Source organism: Cebus imitator, unplaced genomic scaffold (genome assembly GCF_001604975.1).
Source record: "Cebus imitator isolate Cc_AM_T3 unplaced genomic scaffold, Cebus_imitator-1.0 Scaffold592, whole genome shotgun sequence".
NCBI classification, from domain to species: domain Eukaryota; kingdom Metazoa; phylum Chordata; class Mammalia; order Primates; family Cebidae; genus Cebus; species Cebus imitator.
The window spans coordinates 929,674-938,853 of NW_016107907.1; positions in this window are offsets into that span (position 1 = coordinate 929,674).

A 9,180-nucleotide genomic window follows, 5' to 3' on the forward strand; every position below is an offset into this window, starting at 1 on the left:
AAATAAAATAAAGTCTAGGCCTGTAATCCTAGCACTTTGGGAGGCTGAGGTGGGCAGATCACCTAAAGTCAGGTGTTCAAGACCAGCCTGGCCAACATGGTGAAACCCCGTCTCTACTAAAAGTACAAAAAATTAGCTGGGAGTGGTGGTGCATACCTGTAATCCCAGCTATTCCGGAGGCTGAGGCAGGAGATTCTCTTCAACCCAGAAGGTGGAGGTTGCAGTGAGCTGAGATTGTGCCACTGCACTCCAGCCTGGGTGATAGAGGGAGACTCCATCTCCACAAGAAAAATAAATAAATAATTAAGCAAATAAATAAAGTCTAACGGTGAAGGAGATGAAGAAAAAAAAGTTTATTAATTTAAAAAGAAGGAAGATAATGGAGATAGCAACGTCCTTACTTGAAGCATCTGTTTGCCTTTTTGGACAAGTGGGTTCATGCAAGAGCTAAAACGCTTGACTGCTTGTCACAAATTGTGAAGATAAATATAAATAAATAAGGCCAGGTACAGTGACTCACGCCTGCAATCCCAGCACTTTGGGAGGCCCATGTGGGTGGATCACTTGAGGTCAGGAGTTTGAGACCAGCCTGGCCAACATGGAAAAACCCCATCTCTGCTAAAAATATAAGAAAAGTAGCCAGGCATGGTGGCATGTGCCTGTAGTCCCAGCGACTCAAGAGGCAGAGGCAGGAAAATCCCTTGAACCCAGGAGGTGGGGGTTGCAGTGAGCTGAGATCACACCACTGCACTCCAGCCTGGGTGACAGAGTGAGACACTGTCTCAAAAATAAAAATAAATAATAAATAAATAAATTTTTTTTTATTGCAACCAATAAAAAATCCAACACAAAAGGACTTTAGACAAAATAGGACATATTGGGCCATGTCACTTCAAATGCCAGGGAGAGGACGCTGCTCCTCCCTCTTGGCCACAAAGTCCCCCAGAGACTGCTCCCTTGTCCCTCCCACCCTGCATCTCCAGTGCCATGGTCATAGCTCAGACCTTCATAGGTTCCTTCCTGAGTCTCTACTGCAGGCTCATAATGGGTTTCTGTGCCCTCATTATACCCTGATTGTCCACTTTGCAGCTAGAGTAATCCTTAGAAAATGCAGACCCGCTCCCAACTTCTCTCCTTCAATTTTTGATTCCCCTCTTTCAGGATCTGGCCCCAACTCGTCTCTCCTGCTCCATCTCTTGCCCCTTGTCCCTGCCCTGTCTCCTTCTAAGCTGTACACTCCTGGTATATGCAATGCCTGACTGTTCCTGGAAACTTCCACACTTCCAGGCTTTTGCATACGTGGTTTCCTCCACCTGGTACTCCCTTCCTCCCTTCCAGGGTGGGCTACTTCTCATTGTTGATGACTCAGCTCAGAGGTTATCTTTAGGAAGCTTCCTTGAAGCTCCCAGGCCAGGTGAGGTGTCCTTTTTCAGGGTTCCCATTTCCTCCTGAGTTTCTCTACTGTAATCCTAACAGCTTTAGGCAGTAGCCCTCTCCTTACTTCTTGGCCTCCCCGTTTGGACTGTGAACTCTCTGCAGGGCAGGAAGTGAGCCTTGCCTCTTGCTATAGGCCGAGCATGCTGCCCAGCATGTAGCAGGCAACCCTTGAAAGTTGGTTTCACAAGGATATGCCAGGCATGTTACAGCAGATAGATGGTCAAGGCAGGATCATCGCCACTGATGTCAGAGATCTTCTGAGTACTCCACCGTGAGAACCTCAGAGGCCAGCTCTGAAAGTGGAGACAGCAGAGCTTGTGGGATTATCTTTCTCACTGGGAGAGAGATGAGGCCACTACCCAGGGCCCTCCTTTGACTGAACAACAGGAAAAGCAACACACCAATTAGTCTTGCCTTGGCCCTGGAGGCTGTGTGACATAATGGGATTTGGCCTCCTATACTAGGCAAGTAACTGAACCTCACTGAGCCTCTGTTTCCTCACCTGTAATATGGGCACGATGGACTGGGCCTGGTGGCTTACACCTGTAATCCCAGCACTTTGGGAGGCCGACGCAGGTGGATCACAAGATCAAGAGAACAAGACCTGCCTGGCTAACATAGTGAAATCTCGTCTCTACTAAAATGCAAAAATTAGCTGGACGTGGTGGTGCGTGCCTGTAGTCCCAGCTACTCGGGAGGCTGAGGCAGGAGAATTGCTTGAACCCAGGAGGCGGAGGTTGCAGTGAGCTGAGATCGTGCCACTGGACCCCAACAAAACGCCGGGGAACAAAGAAAGAAACTGTCTAAAAAAAAAAAAAAAAAAAAAAATGGGCACAATGATTACCTACCTGGCAGATTCCACGCCTGGGATATATTTAGTGCTCAGGATACATGGGTCCCCTCTCTCCCCTCCTTCCTCCACTACTGCAACTCTGTCTCCTCCAGAGCCCTGAGTCTCTATAGTCAGGTCCAAGAGTCTCTGGCCAGGGTAGCCCAGAAATGCTCAGCCCTGGTTGCTGTCTTGGACACAAGTGCAGATGCCCACATACTCAGGTTCTCTGTTATTTTGAGACCCCTGTCTGAACCCGCCCAGGGAAACTTCCGCCTGCCTGCGGGCTCACCTGCATGCTCCTGGTGGCTGCCAGTTACTGAGCTTTCAGCCTAGTCATGTTGCCTGACACCTGTGGCTTTGTCATTGCTCAGATTTCTCCTTGCTGACTCTGCCTGTCCACTAGGCCAAATGCTGGCACATTCCTGCCCACTTGGACTGACTGTACCGTACAAGAACGACAGATCCATAGCTGCCCCCTGGGTCCTACGATGGCAGTGGGGCTCTCGGGGGCTAATTCAGAATTCTGTAATTTAAAAGGGCTGGGTGTGGTGTTTCATAGCCTATAATCCCAGCACTTTGGGAGGCCAAGGCAGGAGGGTTGCTTGAGCCCAGGAGTTCAAGACCAGCCTGGCCAACACAGTGAGACATCGTTTCTACAAAAAATACAAAAAAATTAGCTGGGCATGGTGGTGGGCACTGGTAGTCCCAGCTATAAGGGAGGCTGAGGCAGGAGGATGGCTTGAGCCTGGGAAGTCAAGGCTGCAGTGAGCTGAGATCATACCACCACACTCCAGCCTGGGTGACAAAGCAAAATTTTACAACTTAGGGAGGCACTAAGGATGAGACCTCAGCAGGGGGCAGTTCCTTGTTTTCCTCCACTCCTTTCTGAAACCAGTGGCTTTTGGCATTCTGCCACGGGGTATTGAGCATGTACATTACTGTTGTCATCTTATTAGTTGTATTTTTTGCGGGGGGGAGTGGACAGGGTCTTGCTCTGTTGCCCAGGTTGGAGTGCAGTGGTGCAATCTCAGCTCACTTCAACCTTTGCCTCTCAGGCTCAAGCAATTCTCATGCCTCAGCCTCCTGAATAGCTGGAACTACAGGTGCATGCCACCATGCCCAGCTACTTTTTATATTTTTGGTAGAGATGGGGTTTCATCATGTTGGCCAACCTGGTCTTGAATTCCTTAGCTCAAGAATTGGCCTCCCAAAGTGCTGGGATTACAGGTGTGAGCCACTGCACCCGGCCTCTATTTTTTTTTTTTTTTTTTTTACAGGGGCAATCAAGTTAAAGCTGTTGCCTTGTTGTTTTGTAATTTATTTTTATTTTTGTAGCAACAGAGTCTTGCTCTGTCACTCAGACTGGAGCGCAGTGATGTGATCATAGCTCACTACAATCTCAAACTCGTGGGCTCAAATGATCCTCCATACAGCCTTCCGACTAGCTGGAACTGTAGGCACAGGCCACCATGCTTGGCTAGCTGTTGCCCTTTTGAAGGGCAGTTTGGTAGACTGTTAAAATTAAAAATTATATATCTCTATTAGTTATTTATTTTTATGTTAACAAATCACTCCATGACTTAGGGCTTAAAACAATGATTAATATTTATTATCTCACACAGTTTCTGAAGGCCAGGAGTGTAGAAGCAGTTTGGCTGGGTAGTTGGTTTGGGCTCAGGGTCTTTCATGAGGCTGCAGTCCAAATATCAGCTGGGGCTGCAGTCATCTGAAGGCTTGACTGAGACTGAGGTACCTGCTTCCAACATGACTTACTCCTGTGATTGATGCTGGCTGTTGGCAGGAGGCCTCAGTTGCCTGCCATGTGAACCTCTCCGTGAGGCTGCTTGAGTGTCCTCACAATCTGGCAGCTAGCTTCCCCCAGAGCAAGTGATACGAGAAGGTAAAGGGCAAGCCTTTTAAGACCTAGCTTCCTAAATCACACTCTACTGTCCTATTAGTCACATAGGTCAGCCCTATTGGCAAAAATCATTAGGAGTCATCTTGGAGGCTGGCTATGTTGGAATCAGAGTTCTTTCTTCTTCTTCTTCTTCTTCTTTTTTTCGAGACAGGGTTTCACCATGTTGGTCAGGCTGGTCTTGAACTCCCAACCTCAGGTGATCCGCCCACCTTGGCCTCCAAAGTGCTTGGATTACAGGCATGAGCCACCACGCCCGGCCAGAATCAGAGTTTTTAATTGCAAATAACAGACTCTAAGCCAGACAGATTTAAGCAGAAAAGGAATTGATTGAAAAGATACAGAGGAGTCCCCAGAATCACTAGCAGGGCTGGGGGGCCAGGCTAAGGAAGCAGGCAGAAGGCCAGGCGGCTGGGACAGCAGCCAAAAGCACACCATGGGAACCAGCTGCTGCCCCGGCTGACAAGCATGCTGTAGTGTCCTGCTTCTTCAGGTCATTTCCTCCACATCAGAGTCTGAGGCTGAGCCTAGTCACATGCCCACATACCAGGGATGGGACAGGGGAGTATCTAGGCTTTTTGTCTTCTGTAAGTGGAGGCAAGCTCTGCCGGCCACAAAGATTCTCATTTTCCACAAACATGGGAAAGTATTTCAGTATTTCAACTGAAACTAATTCAGTATTTCAGCTCAGCAGAACCATCATAAAGAACAGCAGGTGTCTACTGCAGACATACTCACGAGCTTTGGCCCAGGAATTTATCCTATAGGTAAGTATAAAAATGAACAAGGTGGTTTGCCGGGGGGGTGGGGGGGGGGAAGAAAAAAAAGAACAAGGATGTATTAAGGGAATACTCATTACAGTGTTGTTTGTAATAGCAAAAATACTGGAAACAATCAGCATATCTATCAGCAGGGGATCGGTTCAGTATGTGAGGTACATCCACGTAAGCGTGACAGCCAGCCACTGAAAAAACATGGATGCCACCAAGACATCTTGTTTCTTGGAAACAGGCCAAGAGCACAACAGCATGCATAGTAATGCTCAGGTGTTTTGTTTTGTTTTAGTTGGGAGGCGTAAAGCCATGTGTATTAGTCCGTTCTTACATTGCTATAAAGAACTACCTGAGGCTGGGCAAGTTATAAAGAAAAGATGTTTAATTGACTCATGATTCTACAGGCTGTACAGGAATCATGGCTGGGGCAGGCCTCAGGAAGCTTACAATCATGACAGAAGGTGAAGGGGCAGCCAGCACAAAGTGGGAAGCTACACACTTTCAAACAACCAGGTCTTCTGGGGACTCTACCGTGAGAATAGCAAGGCAGAAGTCTGCCCGAATGATTCAATCATCTCCCACCAGGCTCCTCCTCCAATATTAGGCATTACAATTTGACATAAGATTTGGGTGGGGACACGGAGCCAAACCATATCATTATGTCTCTACCCAAGTAGACTGTAAGCTTCATGAGGTTGCTGATCAGGTGGATTTGGGGACAACCATTGAATCTCCAGCACTTAGTGGTGCTGAGAACGAAGGAAAGTGCCATGCTTGTTAACGCATGCATGCAACATTTTGGGGGAGACCACAAAAAATGATGGAAGGAGAACCCGAGGGTCCTACATAGGTCTTGCAGGGGAGGGGACACTTCAATTTTTTCCTTTATACGTTTTTGAACTCTAAAAATTATAAAGCCATAAACATACATTGCTTTAGAACCACAGTGACTCCCACTACTGCCACCACCAGCAGCAGAATTGTTAATAACAGTTAGTAAAAAAAAGAGAGGCCAAGCATGGTGGCTCACGCCTGTAACCCCAGCACTTTGGGAAGCCGACGTGGGTGGATCACCTGAGTCAGGAGTTTGAGGAGTCAGTAGTCAGGAGTTCGAGACCAGCCTGGCCAACATGGGGAAACCCCGTCTCTACTAAAAATACAAAAATTAATCAGGTGTGGTGGCACATGCCTGTAATCTCAGTTACTAGGGCAGCTGAGGTAGGAGAATTGCTTGAACCCTGGAGGCAGAGGGTGCAGTGAGCTAAGATCATGCCACTGCACTTCAGCCTGGGCAACAGAGTGAGACTCTATCTCAAAAAAAAATTAAATTAAAAATAAATAAAAAAGAGAGGAGAATCTCTGACCACAAAGAAAACAAGAAGAGCAGTTGAACATTCATGTGGGAATCCTCTGGGACAGAAGAAATGTGAAACCCTAAAGATGCAAAATATTCAGAAAAAAAATGAATAACATTTTGGGATATATCATGGGATATTAGGTGAAAGGATACATTTATTGTATTCCAAGGTTTTTTTTTAAATAAATGATTTAATGTCTTGTACATTCAGAGGCTGGAAATGAGAAAATAATTTAAATATGCAATTACTTTTATAATAACAAAGTTTTTCAAACATAAAAATGGGTTTATTTGCATAGCCATTGTCTGCATACCCTTTCTTGTTTGTTCAGTTCTCTGGTACAACTGTCTTTTTTTTTTTCCACCTAGGCTGGAGTACAGTGGCATAATCATAGCTCACTGTAGCACCAAACTCCTGAACTCAAAAGATCCTTCCACCTCAGCCTCCCAAGTAGCTGAAACTACAGGTGTGTGCCACAACATCCCACTAATTTTAAAACATTTTATTTATTTATTTATTTATTTTGAGACAGTCTTGCTCTGTTGCCCAGGCTGGAGTACAGTGGCATGATCTTGGCTCACTGCAACCTCTGCCTCCCAGGTTCAAGCAATTCCTACGCCTCAGCCCCTAAGTAGCTGGGATTACAGGTATGTAGCATCATGCCCAGCTATGTGCTCATGACAAATTAAACTTGTTTTGGATTAAACTCCTTACCCTTCTCCCATCTCAAATGATCTACCATCTCAATTTCTCTATCAATGGTGTACTATAGCTGAAACTTCATTATTCCCGACAAAAGCATGGTGGTAGTTTAAATACCACTATTTAGCAAAACACTGGAAAGACAGAGTTACTTAAAGGAGAAAAGAAAAGCACCCTTCCTAAAGAGTTGATAATCAAGAATCGATTACATTTTATTGGTATTTGTTGAACATTTGCTGTGTGTCAGGGCAATAGCATCTGCACAGGTTGCTGAGCGGAATAATGCGGTGTGCACAACGGTTAAAAGCAGGGATTGTTTTCGGCTTTTTTTTTTTTTTTTTGAGACAGGGTCTCTATCACCCAGGCTGGAGTGCAGTGGCACACAATCTCAGTTCACTGCAACCTCTGCCTCCCAGGTTCAAGTGATCCTCCCACCTCAGCCTTCCAAGTAGCTGGGACTACAGGTCTGCGCTACCATGCCTGGCTAATCTTTTTTGTAATTTTAGTAGAGATGGAGTTTCCCCATGTTGGCCAGGCTGGTCTTGAACTCCTGAACTCAGGTGATCTGACTGCCTCGGCCTCCCAAAGCGCTGGGATTACAGGTATAAGCCATTGTGCCCGGCCACCTGTATATATGTGTCTCAAGTTGCAAAACTGTGCACTAAAAATGGTAAATTTTACTGTGTGCAAATTGTATCTTAAAAAGTATATATATAGGTAATGTACAGGTGGGATAGCATCTGAGAGGTGGCATGACAAGTTGGTTAGGGACATGGGCTCTGCAATCAGCCAGTCTGTGCTTGGAAATCCTGGTTGAGATTTGGAGAAGGTAAGCACTTCTCTGAGAAGCCTGGTTGCATTGCTCCGTAGTGCTGTTACCAGGATCACAAGAGACAGTGCAAAAACAGCATTTAATGAGGTGGTTGGCACATAACAAGTATCAGTATTACTTTTTTCCTTGAAAATAACAGCTCAGGCCAGGTGCGGTGGCTCACGCCTGTAATCCCAGCATTTTGAAAGGCCAAGGAGGGTGGATCACTAGAGGTCAGGAGTTCAAGATCAGCGTGGCCAGCATGGTGAAACCCGGTCTTAAACAAACAAACAAACAAACAAAAAACAGGACAAGGGGTAAATTCTTTGGTCTAATGGAGGCACAGAGACAGTAACACATGGATTGGCAGGAGTTGCAGGCTGGGGAGAAGTGGGGTAAATGTTGAGAATGGCATTGCAACAGGATGGAACAGCATGTGCAAAGGCTAAAACATAACGTCATGTTTACAAATCTTCTAACATGGGCCTATCTGGAGCACTTAGTTCATGGGGAAGATCAAGGAGAGGAGAACAATGTGGATGATGGGAGCAGAGTTCTTTTTGATTTTTGTTTTAGAGACAGGGTCTTACTCTTTTGCCCAGGCTGGAGTGCAGTGGCATGATCAGAGCTCACTGCAGCCTTGTATTCCTGTGCTGGTGATCCTCAGCCTCCCAAGTAGCTGGGACTACAGATGCATGCCACCATGCCTGGCTAATTATTATTATTGTTATTTTTGAGAAAGAGTCTTGCTCTTTCACCAGGCGCTGGGCTGGAGTGCAGTGGTGCAAACTCGGCTCACTGCAACCTATGCCTCCTGGGTTCAAGCAATTCTCCTGCCTCACCCTCCTGAGTATCTGGGACTACAGGCGTGTGCTACCACGCCCAGCGAATTTTTGTATTTTAGTAGAGATAGGTTTCACTATGTTAGCCAGGATGGTCTCGATCTCTTGACCTTGTGATTTTCCCGCCTCGGCTTCCCAAAGTGCTGGGATTACAGGCGTGAGCCTCTGTCCCCCGCCGGTTAATTATTTTTTATTTTATTTTTTGTAGAGATGGGATCTCTCTATGTTTTCTCAAGCTTTGGGGGTAGAATTCTGCAGAATGGGATTGTGAAGGGCTTCCTTGAGTTTCTATATTTCTAACAAGTCTCCATGTGATGTGGATGTTACTGTACCACTTTGAGCAGTAAGGGTATAAAAGTCAAGGGAAGAAAGTGTTTCAGAATGTAGGAAGTGGTCAATTGTATTGAAGACAGGAAAACGCGTAGTCAAGCGGAGGACTGAAAGACTCCTGTTATCAACCTGTAAGATGGGGTGTTCTCAGGGTAAGCAATAGGCAGATAGGAAAGGACA